Below are 13,283 nucleotides of genomic sequence, written 5' to 3' on the forward strand. Positions count from 1 at the left end.
CCCCACTTTATACTCATAGCAGACCTCAACCTAACCCACCGATCCCGCCGAGCCATGACCGAACTTCAAAACCTCTTGAGCGACCATAACTGCTCCCTAATACCCTTCCCTGTCCCCACCCGTCCCGCCTCCAACACCACACCAGATGCCCTAATTGCCCACAACTCTCTAATCCATCTCATCACAGAACAACTTTTACCCAGCATACGAAGCGACCACCTCCCAGTTCTACTCCAAATCCCATCCACTAATCCACTTCCCCCTCCCCCACCCCCTAGACCAATCCACAACTTCTCCAAAGCCGACTGGCCCTCCTACCAAGCCTCACTCAACCAAGCACTCGAGAACCCCCCATTTCCGACCGACCAACCATCCGTAGATAACATGAACACATTCATCCTCTCCGCCATAACCACAGCATCAGAATCCAGTATCCCCTTAACTCTCCACTCCCCCTCCCAACCCCGACTCCCCCCCCCCCCGTTTCGTACACCTCCAAAAACTATCCCACTCCTACCACCGAGAATACATGCGGTCCCGAGACCCCTACTTCCTACGCCTCCATCGCCAAATCCTTCGAACTATCCGCAATTACCTAACAGCCCATACCCGCCGCTCCTGGGCCCAAACCTGCTCCAAACTAGACTCCCTAAAAACCCACCCCGCTAAATTCTGGGCCAAACTTAATAACCTCCTCGGTACCAAACCCACACCCAGATACCCCATCATCCACAGAGGCATAGCTCCAGCAAACACCGAGGAAAAGTTGGAAGCCTTTGCTCAATACTTCCGCCAACGCTTCAACACTCACGGAGATCCCCACTTCGATAGAACTAACACTGATCTATACCTAAACCACGCCTCCTCCCCACAACTCACGCCTTCCAACAACCACACCCTCTCGCACCACGCCCTAGACGCACCTATCTCCCCGGCAGAAATACAGTCGGTCCTCTCCAAATCCCGGAACACCGCTCCAGGACCCGACAAAACCCGGTACCTTCATATCCGTCACGCACCCCATAACCTACTATCCTTACTGGCTGACCTATACACCTATATCCTCCGCACTGGATTCTACCCCACACCCTGGAAACACACCACAATGCTCCTCTTTCCCAAACCAGGCAAACCACCCTCCGAACTAGGCTCCTACCGCCCCATCATCCTTATCACAGTCCTAGCAAAATACCTACACAAAATCCTAGTCCGCCGCCTTCGCCCTCACCTACAATCCCACCACCTCCTACCCACATCCCAATTCAGATTCCGCCCAAAACTATCTACCGAAGACCAACTCCTCAGACTTGTCCAAACAACTGCCAACAATTTCAATCGAGCACGCCCCACCCTATTAATCACTTTCGACTTCCAGCTCGCATTCGACTCCGTCTGGCAGCCCGCCCTCCTATTCAAACTCAGATATTTCGCCATCCCCACCTCCTATGTCCGATTCATCTCCTACCTCACAAACCGCTCAACCCAAATCTCCATCAGGAACCAACTCTCACCCACCTTTCCCCTCACATTAGGCGTCCCGCAAGGCTCACCCCTCTCCCCACTACTATTTATCCTATTTGTGGCTGACATCCCTCAACCCCCCCCCCCCATCCAACTCCTACAGTTTGCAGATGACACCGTCATCCTAGCTCCCTTACACTCAGTCCAAGCTATAAACCGCGCAGTCCAACCTTACCTCAACACCTTCCTCACATGGTGCGACCGGTGGCACCTAAAACTCAACCCTGAAAAGACCCAATCCATCCTTTTCCGACGACGACGGGGAAAAACCAGTATATCCCGTAACCCTGACAACCTCCAACTCCAGATCCGGAGATCCCCCATCCAATCCCAACCCACCCTCAAATACCTCGGCATCCTCTTTGATCAACATCTCACATTCCGCCCCCACTTCCAATACCTAAAATCCAAGACCGCCACCCGAGCCCGGTTAGTGCGCCGCCTGGCCGGGACCCGGTGGGGCCTAAAAACCTCACTGCTCCTGCATACCTATAAATCCTTTGTCCGACCCCAAATCACTTATGGTCTCATCACCTGGGCAGCCGTTGCCAAATCCCACCCAAACCTGTACCAACCCCTACTCTCCATAGAACGCCGCACTGTCCGCCATGCACTTCGACTCCCCTTCCGATACCCCACGGCCGACCTACTTGAAATATTCCCCTTCCCGCCACTTGACACCTACGTCCTCACCCAATTCCACCGATCCTACCGCCGAGCCCTCGATCGGGATAACCCATCCCTCAACCTACTACTGCGCGGAGACCCTCCCCCAAATCCCCACTTCATCCAAACTCCATACCACCTTTACCGATCCCTCCCCCCACCTGATGGGGGCGATGCATAGAGGAACAGGCTATGATGTCTAATCCAGCAGCCAAACCACCATAACCCCCCCAAAAACCCGAACCCCCACCCACCTATAGACATCAAGCAAAACCCACGAGCCCCCACCGAGCTCTCCCCCGCCCCAATCAGCAAACATCCAAGCAATGTTACTAACTTGTGTTAATTTTGTTACAGAAGCAGGGTATATCAGCAACACAAGACCCCATTGATCGTAAGGACGAGAGCTATAACCCAACGAATATGTGAATATTGTACAACAATAGAATTATGACATTACATTCATTTTTAACAACAATGCACAACACCAGAACAACAATAACTGTAAAATGTCACCAAATAACTGCAAATTTTACACATTGTAAAACCTACAGTAATCAGTTGTACATAATGTAAATAAGCATATACTGTAAAAAACTACAATAATCAGTTGTACATAATGTAAATAACCATATACTGTTAAAACTACAATAATTATTTGTATAAAATGTATCCAGAGCATGTAAATCATTGTAAATAGCCATATACTGTTAAAACTATAAAAATCCTTGTACAGAATGTATTCAGAATGTAATCAGATCATGTCAGGCACAAGTTAGGAACACAAATTGTAAATATCCTTATGACGCCCCAATAAAAAATAAAAAAAACGGGGGTTAAGGATATCCCTCAGAACACAAATCCATCTTGTAATTACAATCAGACAGGAAAGAAGAGGAAGACAAGAGCAAGAACAACCACCATTGTAAAAAACCAAAAGTAAAAATCAAATGTAAATATCCCAATTGTAAAATATTGTAAAATACTGTATACACTGAAAGATCAATAAATATTAGCCGAGAGGTCGAGATCCCCTCCCAACTCCTTCACCAATACAAAGCTCCGTCCCTCTTTCCCAACTCCAGCAAACCCCCAAACCCGCCGAATCTCCTGGCCAGAGAGAAGGCGTTACCTTCTAGGTGGCCCGCCCCTTCCCTTCGGGAAGGGGAATGAAAACATCCCCCTTAGTAAGCCTGCACGGCATCAGCTAGCACGCTCGCCAGTATCGGTCTCAGGGAGTTGCACGAGACTATACTGAAATTCAAGTTAAGAGCTTAGGAAAAGTATCCTTCCGCATGTGAGCACGTCCCCTGTTCCCCCTTCCCGTCTCGTCCCGGTTCTCCATCTCCGCCATAACCAGCTTATCATTAACGCCGTGCGTCCATCTGACAAGTACAGTACTTCATTCTGAAATAGTGAAGCATCAAACGAAATCACTGCCTTTCACATAGCTGTACTTTGATTACGTACCATACCTATTTATTCCTTCATTGACCATATAAAACCTACAGATTACTGACGAATTCCGAGGCAAGAGAAGCAAGAATTATTTTTGTTTCATAATGCGATTTGTGTGAGGCACATGGAGACTTACAACATACGTATACGATTCCGCTCTCTTGCAACGACTGTCAGTGGCAGTTTATCATAGTTAAAAAAGCTTAAAAACCCACCGGTGAGTGGGATTGCAAAATACAATGCTTCCAGGAATGTTGTAAATATTATAGTCTCGTCATTCGGAAGGTAAAAACGAACTCATGATCCTCTCATGACAACATTTCTGTAGGTAGAGTGCGGTTGCGAATATAAAGTAAAGTACACATTATTATTATTATTATTATTATTATTATTATTATCATCATCGAATACGCCAAAGATCCTATTCTCATACCGTGTTAAGGCTCTTCCTGTTTTATTTACGGCGAGTGCTGAGCTGACACATCATTCTTTCCCTGGAGACTTGGATTTTCCATTCCAAGCGAGCGGCGTAAACACTGTACACAGAAACGCGAATCAGCTGCGCGGACTTTTTCACGTCTTCCACAGTCCACAGTGGATTCTAATCTCGTAGGCTACTGTAAACGTTTAAAACAATTTGGTTTGGATATTCTACTTTATTTTCCTCTACTTTTGTTAGCTTTAAAGTATTTCACAGGGAACTCAAGCGTCAGAGCTTGCTCACAGCTGGCAGCCATTATGAATACTGAACAGTGAACACGCTGTTGCAGCCAGTAGCCCAGTATTGCCAACAGTTTTCTTGGATCCATCTTCAACGTTCCACCTATTATGCGAACTTATCAACAGTGGAATGAACTCGAACAAACTTACTAAGTACACAGTGCAATAAGATATCAATATCACATTAAATTATTATTATTTTGCTACATACACCACTGAGAATAATAACTATTCACAGCCATCTACGTATGAAATATAAGAGTTGGTAACGAACCCGAATAACATACAACCTGTGACATATTTTCCATATTTACACAGGGCAAAAATTTTAATTCATCAAGTCAGTTCACCAGAATATCTAACCAAACTGAAGGAAGCTCCTGACTTCAGGAACAAGTAACAAACTAGGGAACTATTTGGCGCTGCGGAAGCCTTTTCACCGACCAGAAGTCTGACTAACATGAAAGGGACCGCTAAGGTCTTAAGTTGACTCTCAGTTTAGCAAGTCCCCTACCGAGAAACAGTTCCAAATGCCCCCGTTAGATTGCTCCACTCTGCGGAGATTACTTCATTCCCACTTTCTCTCCTCTCATAAAGGTAATTCATTTCCATTTTTAAAATTTACATATTTAATTTATGTTGCACCGATGCAGATAGGTCTTACGGCGACGATGGGATAGGAAAGGGCTAGGGGTTGGAAGGAAGCGACAGTGGCTTTAATTAAGGCACAGCCACAGCATTTGTCTGGTGTGAAAATTGGAAACAGCGGAAAACCCATTTCAGGGCTTCCGAAAGTGGTATTCGAACCCACTCTACCCGGAATGCAAGCTCACAGCAACGCGACGCTAACCGCACGGCCAACTGGGTAATTTCTTTTCCACGCCATACCAGACCGTCCACAATATTACCAACATCTTGCTTCAATGAAAGACACGACGGCAAATTTTCAATTCAAGTGAGGAAAAAGTAACTGTGCCAGGCTAAGTGGCTCAGACGGTTGAGGCGCTGGCCGTCTGACCCCAACGTGGCAAGTTCGATCCTGGATTCCGGTGGTATTTGAAGGTGCTCAAATACGTCAGCCTCGTGTCAGTAGATTTACTGGCATGTAAAAGAACTCCGGCACCTCGGCGTCTCCGAAAACCGTAAAAAGTCGTTGGTGGGTCGTAAAGCCAAATAACATTATTATTAAGAGTAACTGTGACTTTGTAGTTACAGTGTACAATTAGCCTCTTAATTCCTGGGTTGTAATTACTTACTTACTTACTTACTTACTTAATCTGTTTACCCTCCTGGGTTGGTTTTTCCCTCGGACTCAGCGAGGGATCCCACCTCTACCGCCTCAAGGGCAGTGTCCTGGAGCTTCAGACTTTGGGTCGAAGGATACAATTGGGGAGGATGACCAGTACCTCGCCCAGGCGGCCTCGCCTTCTGTAGTGAACAGGGGCCTTGCGGGGGATGGGAAGATTGGAAGGGATAGACAAGAAAGAGGGAAGGAAGCGGCCGTGGCCTTAAGAAAGGTATCATCCCGGCATTTGCCTGGAGCAGAAGTGGGAAACCACGGAAAACCACTTCGAGGATGGCCGAGGAGGGAATCGAAAACCCTCTACTCAGTTGACCCCACGAGGCTGAGTGGACCCCGTTCCAGCCCCCGTACCACTTTTCAAATTTCGTGGCAGAGCCGGGAATCGTACCCGGGCCTCTGGGGGTGGCAGCTAATTACACTACAGAGGTGGACGTGTTGTAATTGCCAAATATATTACAGTTTTAGTAGGAATGTAGTTATTTACTGAACGATAATAGAGTTTCTTGTTATTTCTCTAACCTATAAAAATGTGACGCTGAAGACGTTGGTGCAACACCCAGCTTCAGATACCATCAGCCGCCACTGGGTTATACATTTTAAAGACACACATGACTACCCGCACAAACATATAATATTCAATATTCACACAGTTATAACAACAGGGTTTATCACAATTATTGATTGAGACATTTTACAACAATTACTGTATTACAAACACCAGTCCTCTCGTTGCTTCAATGCAACAAAACGTGTTCAGTCAAATTGCTCATCCATTTCATTACGTTATTGTATGTTGCGTATTCAGCCCGAAGGCCAAACCAACCGAAATGCATGCACCAACCGACCCTATGAGTGATATTTTCACACCATTCATAATAGGGACTGGCTGCATAAGGAATGGTATTACTAGCATCGCTCATACCTCGGTCACTTTCATATTGTCAAAGCCAAGGACGAGACTGAGCCAGGGCAATGAAAGTAACAATTTTTTTTAACCCATACCAGAAGACATAGTGCACGGTATATTGAACCCATAATTCTACGATGATAAATAATTGCAGATATTTATTTCAGCTACAAATAACTTTCTTTGAGAGTAGCCATGTTTTATTTCGAGAGTTTCACCCTCCGTGGGAACAGAACTCACCCCAATGAGCGAGCCACCCGCTAGTGGAATGCCGGGACACTTCGGCTGATTTCGAGTACTGACTAATTAAACAATTTATTAAAAACCTTCACAACGAGAGATATTGGCGACATGGTTAATCCAAGAATAAAGGATCGAAATTATTAATAAACATTACATGAAGACAGAATCCACAGGGTGAATTTAAATGCAATTAAGCCTGGGGAGAAGTTGGCATCCGTACTGGTGGATTTGCGACACGTGCCAAGGCCATATCCTAAGAAAGCCCGCGAAGTTACATGCAAGAAATAAATGTATTACGTCCGTTGCAAGTATGGGAAAAATATAAAAATAACACCATAATGAATTATAATTCTGTCTGAATTTGTGGAATAAATTTCAGGAGGTTTGGTACAGCGGTTATGGAATTAGAAGATTGCACCACCAAGCTTCATAATCAGGGTGGCGTCCTCTCAGAGGGTATAAAAGGAATACCCTCCACCCATATTTACACATTCTATCTGAAGGTCTGGGCGGTGAAACCCACGTCACTCGTCTACAAGAAAGTGCGGGACTTGTTTCTTAGAAATAACTTATGTTATATATTCATGTCGATGGTTCAAGTAGAGTATGTAATTGAAGGTGATAGAAATTTTCCTGAGCTTCCGCCGACGAAAACCGTGAAGGCATTGACATCTACTTAAAATACGTAGCTGATTTCATTTATTAAATTGTGTGTTTGAAATTGTCAAAGAAGGTTTGGAGGCTAGTCAGAGACAGGTCTGATTTTGTTATCTTTTGAAACACCCGGCCTATTAGAGTGAACGAGAAGAGAGTCCCCAGAGACAGTCCACAGTCGCCAGCAGAGAGAGAAGTACGTTCGCATGCTAAAAAGCTAGGGAAGTGCGTCATTTGTGTTGTTGTTAATTAATAGCGAGTGTAAAATCTGTGTATTTTTAAGTAATCTATAAGAAGATGATGTATTCTACAGCCATGAGTGGCTGAATCTGAGGTCAGCTGGCTAAAATGTAGCCAGGATCTCCAAGATGACTACATTACAGGTCTGTCTATATTTTGTATTAATGTTGTAGATAGAATTTCTTTGTCCCAATAAAATTTTCCAGTGCGTGTGTCGAATTAGTATTTTAAAATGATCAGGCGAAAGTATTATATTTCTGGTCGTCGTGTGGAACTCTTCAGGGCAGTAACAATCATGCTGAGAAACTGTAAAAGGCGAAATTTAAATAATGCGTTAAAATTCTTTGAGGTATTTTTCAAACTGATTAAAGTTAGGAAGGTGGTAATGATAATGTATTCGTGGTGAATACAATAATTTAGAATATCCTATGAGTTCAGAAAAATTAGTCGAAATAATAATAACAATAATAATAATAATAATAATCATATTTAGAGCAGGATAAAAATTTTCTATGTTAAAACATGTATTTAACAGAAATGTCGAGTAAGATTTGCGTTCGTTTCAAAATCCAGTGAAGTCTGATAAAGTTATATTTATTCGTGAGAAATTAATTTTTGTGACATCGTGTATTTTGTGATATGGGAAATCACGGTATGTTATTTTTCCCTGAGGTCAGAAAGTTGTAATGAAATGAATGAAAAGATTCTTATAAAATTGTTCGTCATGGGAGTATCAAGGTTTGAAAGGTTTTGAAATAGGAAGAAATGGATTGTGTCGGAATGATATGTTGAGAGAATAGTTGTGTAGACGTTGAAGGCATAGGAAGCCTGTATTTCATGAGTAATGCCGCCGCGATGATAGCCGATGGAGAATTTTTTTTGAGACAGGCTATACTTGTCGATGGCGAAGAATTTTTGAGACAGGCTGCATATTAAATAAGATATTTCTGAGGCAGGCTGTATATGAGATTCCGTTAGCAATCCGGAACAGCTGACTGGTTGGATGATAGTCAGATTCGAAAGGAGTGTGTTGTAACGCCAATTATGATTTCAAGTCGAGAATTTCCCCATGATAAACAATTTCTGTAGAAGGATGTAGCGCTTGGCATTTAAATCCAAATGACAATTTATGTAAAGCCAGCATAGTGCATGTTGTAGTATGCGACCTCAAGAACAGAAGGGCATTCTGAAAACACGGTTGTTGTTCTTTAATTGTTCAAATTTCCATTCAGTGAATTTTTTATATTACGAGACGAGATTATCATTAAATAGGAAACATTGTGGGATGAGCTATTGGACGTTATTAAAGTGATAGCTTGGCTGCATAGTTCAAGAAATTTAGCTTCACTGGATAGTTCGTGGATAGAGATGTTTTGGAACTGTGAGATAGTAGGCGATTTTGGACCTCACACTAGAATTACATTGCGGATTTTGCGATGATGGTGATGATTATTGTTTTGGCGATATTCACGTAAAGTTAGACGAGTGCCGAATTTATTATTACTTTTCCAAACTTCACTGCGTGTGTCGAGATCGTGTTTGAGTCGTGGATTGAGAAGCCGCGCGTTATTAATTTTTCATTTCAGGTTTTATTGACGAGATTGGACTTCGTTGTATTTCCAGACTTGCGTTCATTCTGTGGCAGGCTTCGTTTCATTGTGTGCTATAGTTTCGACAAGGTTTCAAACTAAATATCAGTAATTATGTTTGAAGTTACGATTTCGCCTGACATTTTAGAGGATTAGACATCCCAGTTTCCGCTCGACGATAGATTTTGGACGTCGCGCGTATCATAGGAGTATACTGATGAGTAGACATCCCCAATTTACGCTCAACGATAGGCTTAGGGTGCTGCGTGTGTATATAGATGTTCTTGTTAGTGTGTGTAGACATTATGTAGGCTCGACGACAGGATTAGGGTGTCGTCTGTATATAGTCAAGTCTTAGGTTAGGTGTTTTTGCGAAGTGACTTGAACGATGGTAGTGTCTGCAGTAGTGTATCTAATGCGAAGAGTGTTAGCAAAGTAATACTGAGGCCATGTTTCTGAACAATCCTTACTAGCTAGAAGGTGTTTACATAAGAGTATGGAACCACTAGAGCCCTAAACGTGAGGGTTGTCCAGCATGGATAATGAGCCAACGGAGACTATTATTGCTGTTTGCCACCCGCGTTCGAGTTCATTGAACTTTAGTATTTTAATTTATTTCTTGACTTAATTATTTTGTCGTTCAGACGTCCGATTGCTTTGATAGTGTGCGTGTGGACACTTAGCTTATTTATGTGAGACTTGAGTTACGAATGCAGTTTCGATTCATCAGCTGTGAACATATTTTATTTTCAACTTTCGTTCTTTCATTTTATAATAGGTATGACTTTGGTCTATCAATAACTTGTAGTTAGTTTATTGGGACAAACATAAGTAGACGGATTTGTAATGGTAGTCATAATTTGTCGAATGGAGAGATTTCCTTAGATTTCCCTTTGGTATTTTTGTATTTTATTTTATCATGTGGACTTGTAAGTTTATTAAACTTAACATAACCGTTTATAACCTAAAATTTGGTTTCATAAGAATATTTTTCAAGTGATTTACCACTTTTTCTTTAACTTCAGTATTTAGCATTTCTTCTAAATGTACGATGAATAAGTGTTTCCTGCATTTCGCAGTTTTGTTCCTTCAGAACGACGTAACGCAAGATTCTCTCGGATCGAGTTGTTGTTGGTTCCTTCTGAACAGCTGTTTCGGTGATGCATGTTTCAGCATCAGGATTATTCCATAACTTAAGGGTGTCACGAGATGACAATACATGGCGGAATTTTATTTTTAATTATGACTGCTGCTGTTAACTTGTAGTGAAAACCATGCTTTCCAGTAGTATTTCACAACCTATCCAAAGCAGCTGATAGTCAATTTGATTCGATTAAGGGTCCATTCGGCGGGTGTTCCCATATCCGACAGGGTATTAGACTGGTGAATGAACTTAATTAAATGTAAATCTGGAATTCTACTTGTTGAAGGTCAGATTCTCCATGGATCGTGTGGATTAATTCTCAGTTATTGTTTGGATCAAAAAGGTGTCCGATTTTCAGGTTTTATTTTCGGTTTTTTCTAGTTTTCGCTGTCCACTCATTTTTTACTTTTCTACTTTCCTCCGAAGGAAGTTCTTCGTTAAATGTAAAAAGATAACATCCACACAATGCAACGTGACTGCGTTTAAATGTGAAATAATTAAATTTTTCTAATGAATGATTTTATAAATATAATTTTTGCATTTTGATAATTTAATAAAATCTAGTAAGCACATATTTGCTCCTCATTTTAAGCAGTTAAGCTCTCTTCTGAATCGCATCGTTTGGTCAAGATCGTGACCGAAATATACCCGCTACGTCCCAAAATTTAAGAGTTCGATATTGCTCTATTGCAGCAGCTGTGATCGACCAACGATGGAATGGTAAGTTCAAGGGTTCAATATACCAAGCGAGTTGGTCAGCAGGCAGAATATCAGCTAAGGTAATGGCCACCATTTTTCTATCTCAGTAGTTATCTCCGCAAGCTGACTCTAGGGGAAGGTTCCAATTTTTAACTCTGTAACAGTCAATTTCCTAAAATGTAAACGTTCTTCCTTCTCATGCAAAAGTTCAAGTAAGTCATAAGTGCTTAAACTGAAAACCGGGGATAGAGAGTGCTTTACGCTCTCGAATTTCCCTTCAATTATTCTTCAGGTGACTGATTTTGTAACCGTTTTCGTTTGTAAATGGTAACTTAACTGGTCCATCTAGTCACCTCAGTAGTTCAGGATTAGCCTCTGCATCGTCGGGCCACAAGCCCAAGTAGAGTTTTAACCTCTTGTTTTTAAGGAGCACAAGTGTCTGTCTCCATACATTTTGCTTATGGGGCCAGTAATTGAACCAGTTGATTTCCATAACGGCCCAGTAGAATGGGTACTTGATACCCCTGTGTAAACTTAAATGGTCATTGATATCGTCTTGTAAATTGTAGGTTGTGCCTAGAGAGGCCTGAAAGTGTAAAAGTTATCGAGCAAAGACGCTCTTATCCGAATTGTAAAAGTTAATGGTTGCCTTGAGTAGGCTGGAGCATGGAGTAGCATGGAGGCTCTTTTCTTGTAATGTGATGGATATTTGTGTAATATTGAGTGGTGCCATTGGAAGGCCTTGTCCGACTCGTTGGCTAAATGGTCAGCGTACTGGCCTTCGGCTCAGAGGGTCCCGGGTTCGATTCCCGGCCGGATCGGGGATTTTAACCTTCATTGGTTAATTCCAATGGCTCGGAAGCTGGGTGTTCGTGTTGTCCCCTATATCCCTGCAACTCACTCACCACACAAAACACTATCCTCCACCACAATAACACGCAGTTACCTACACATGGCAGATGCCGCCCACACTCGTCGGAGGGTCTGCCTTACAAGGGCTGCACTCGGCCAGAAATAGCCACACGAAATTATTATTATTGGAAGGCCGAAACTTGTAACCGCTGGAGCAAAGTGCTCTTCATAATTGTGATTTAGAATTTCCTGTGAAACAAATTGGGAGATTCGTCTCCTTGTCTATCTAACTAAACGCAACATTGGTGTTGTTTGGACCTTTGTAAATTATGAGCTTGAGGCTCAAATCGTAACTTACCAATTCTTGGTTTATTTGCTCTTCTATTTTGTACAAAACTACCTCTGTACCTGAAATCTTGTTGTTTGCTAAAATTTAATATCTGAAAAGAAATATAACCGTTGTTTTAAAGTTTAGGGGAGCTCTTAAGGCGCTGATTTTGAGTGCGCGGCGTTGAGGTGTACCTCTCGGTACAATAATAATAATAATAATAATAATAATAATAATAATAATAATAATAATAATAATAATAATAATAATAATAATAATAATAATAATAATAATAATAACGGTGCATGGCATCTATATAGGCTTGGTGGTGTCCTTATGAGGATGAAATGAATGGTGAAGACGTCGTAAATACCCAGTCCCCAACCAAGGGGAATTAACAGTGTGAGGGGGTTGATTCCAAAAATTGAACAAGGGCCATCGGACCAAAGGCAAGCATTCTATTCATTTAGCCACAAAGCCGGACTTTAATTTGTTAAACCTTAGCCTACCATCTCCCTTGATCAGGGGTTGAGCATTGGCAGTAGCAGAGGCCTGGGCAGTAGCTTGTGAAGCAGCCTTGACAACACAACAGGCTTCTCCGTTGCTATTGGCTGCAGCTCAAAACGCTTAAGGCTTGACATTCACTAAACCAACCATCGAAAACGGGTAACCAAGTCTAGTGGTAGCCCTCGTCTTGATCCCAGCATACGCCACTGGGAGACGTGATCCGGAATATTATCCCGAATATGAAAAGCTACGGGAGCGAGTGCATAAACTACAGGTCCATTTATTCGCTCGTATACCAGATGTTGGGATATACTATTGTCCAATCGTAGCATTCTTCTTGGCGAAATTTTTTACTTCATTGGCTCGATGTTTGATAAATAGATTTTACCAGAACCCACAGGTCGGGCCCGTCCTTGCCATACGCTCACAAGGTCGGCGAGTAACGTGACATG

Source organism: Anabrus simplex, chromosome 5, assembly GCF_040414725.1.
Source record: "Anabrus simplex isolate iqAnaSimp1 chromosome 5, ASM4041472v1, whole genome shotgun sequence".
NCBI lineage: Eukaryota > Metazoa > Arthropoda > Insecta > Orthoptera > Tettigoniidae > Anabrus > Anabrus simplex.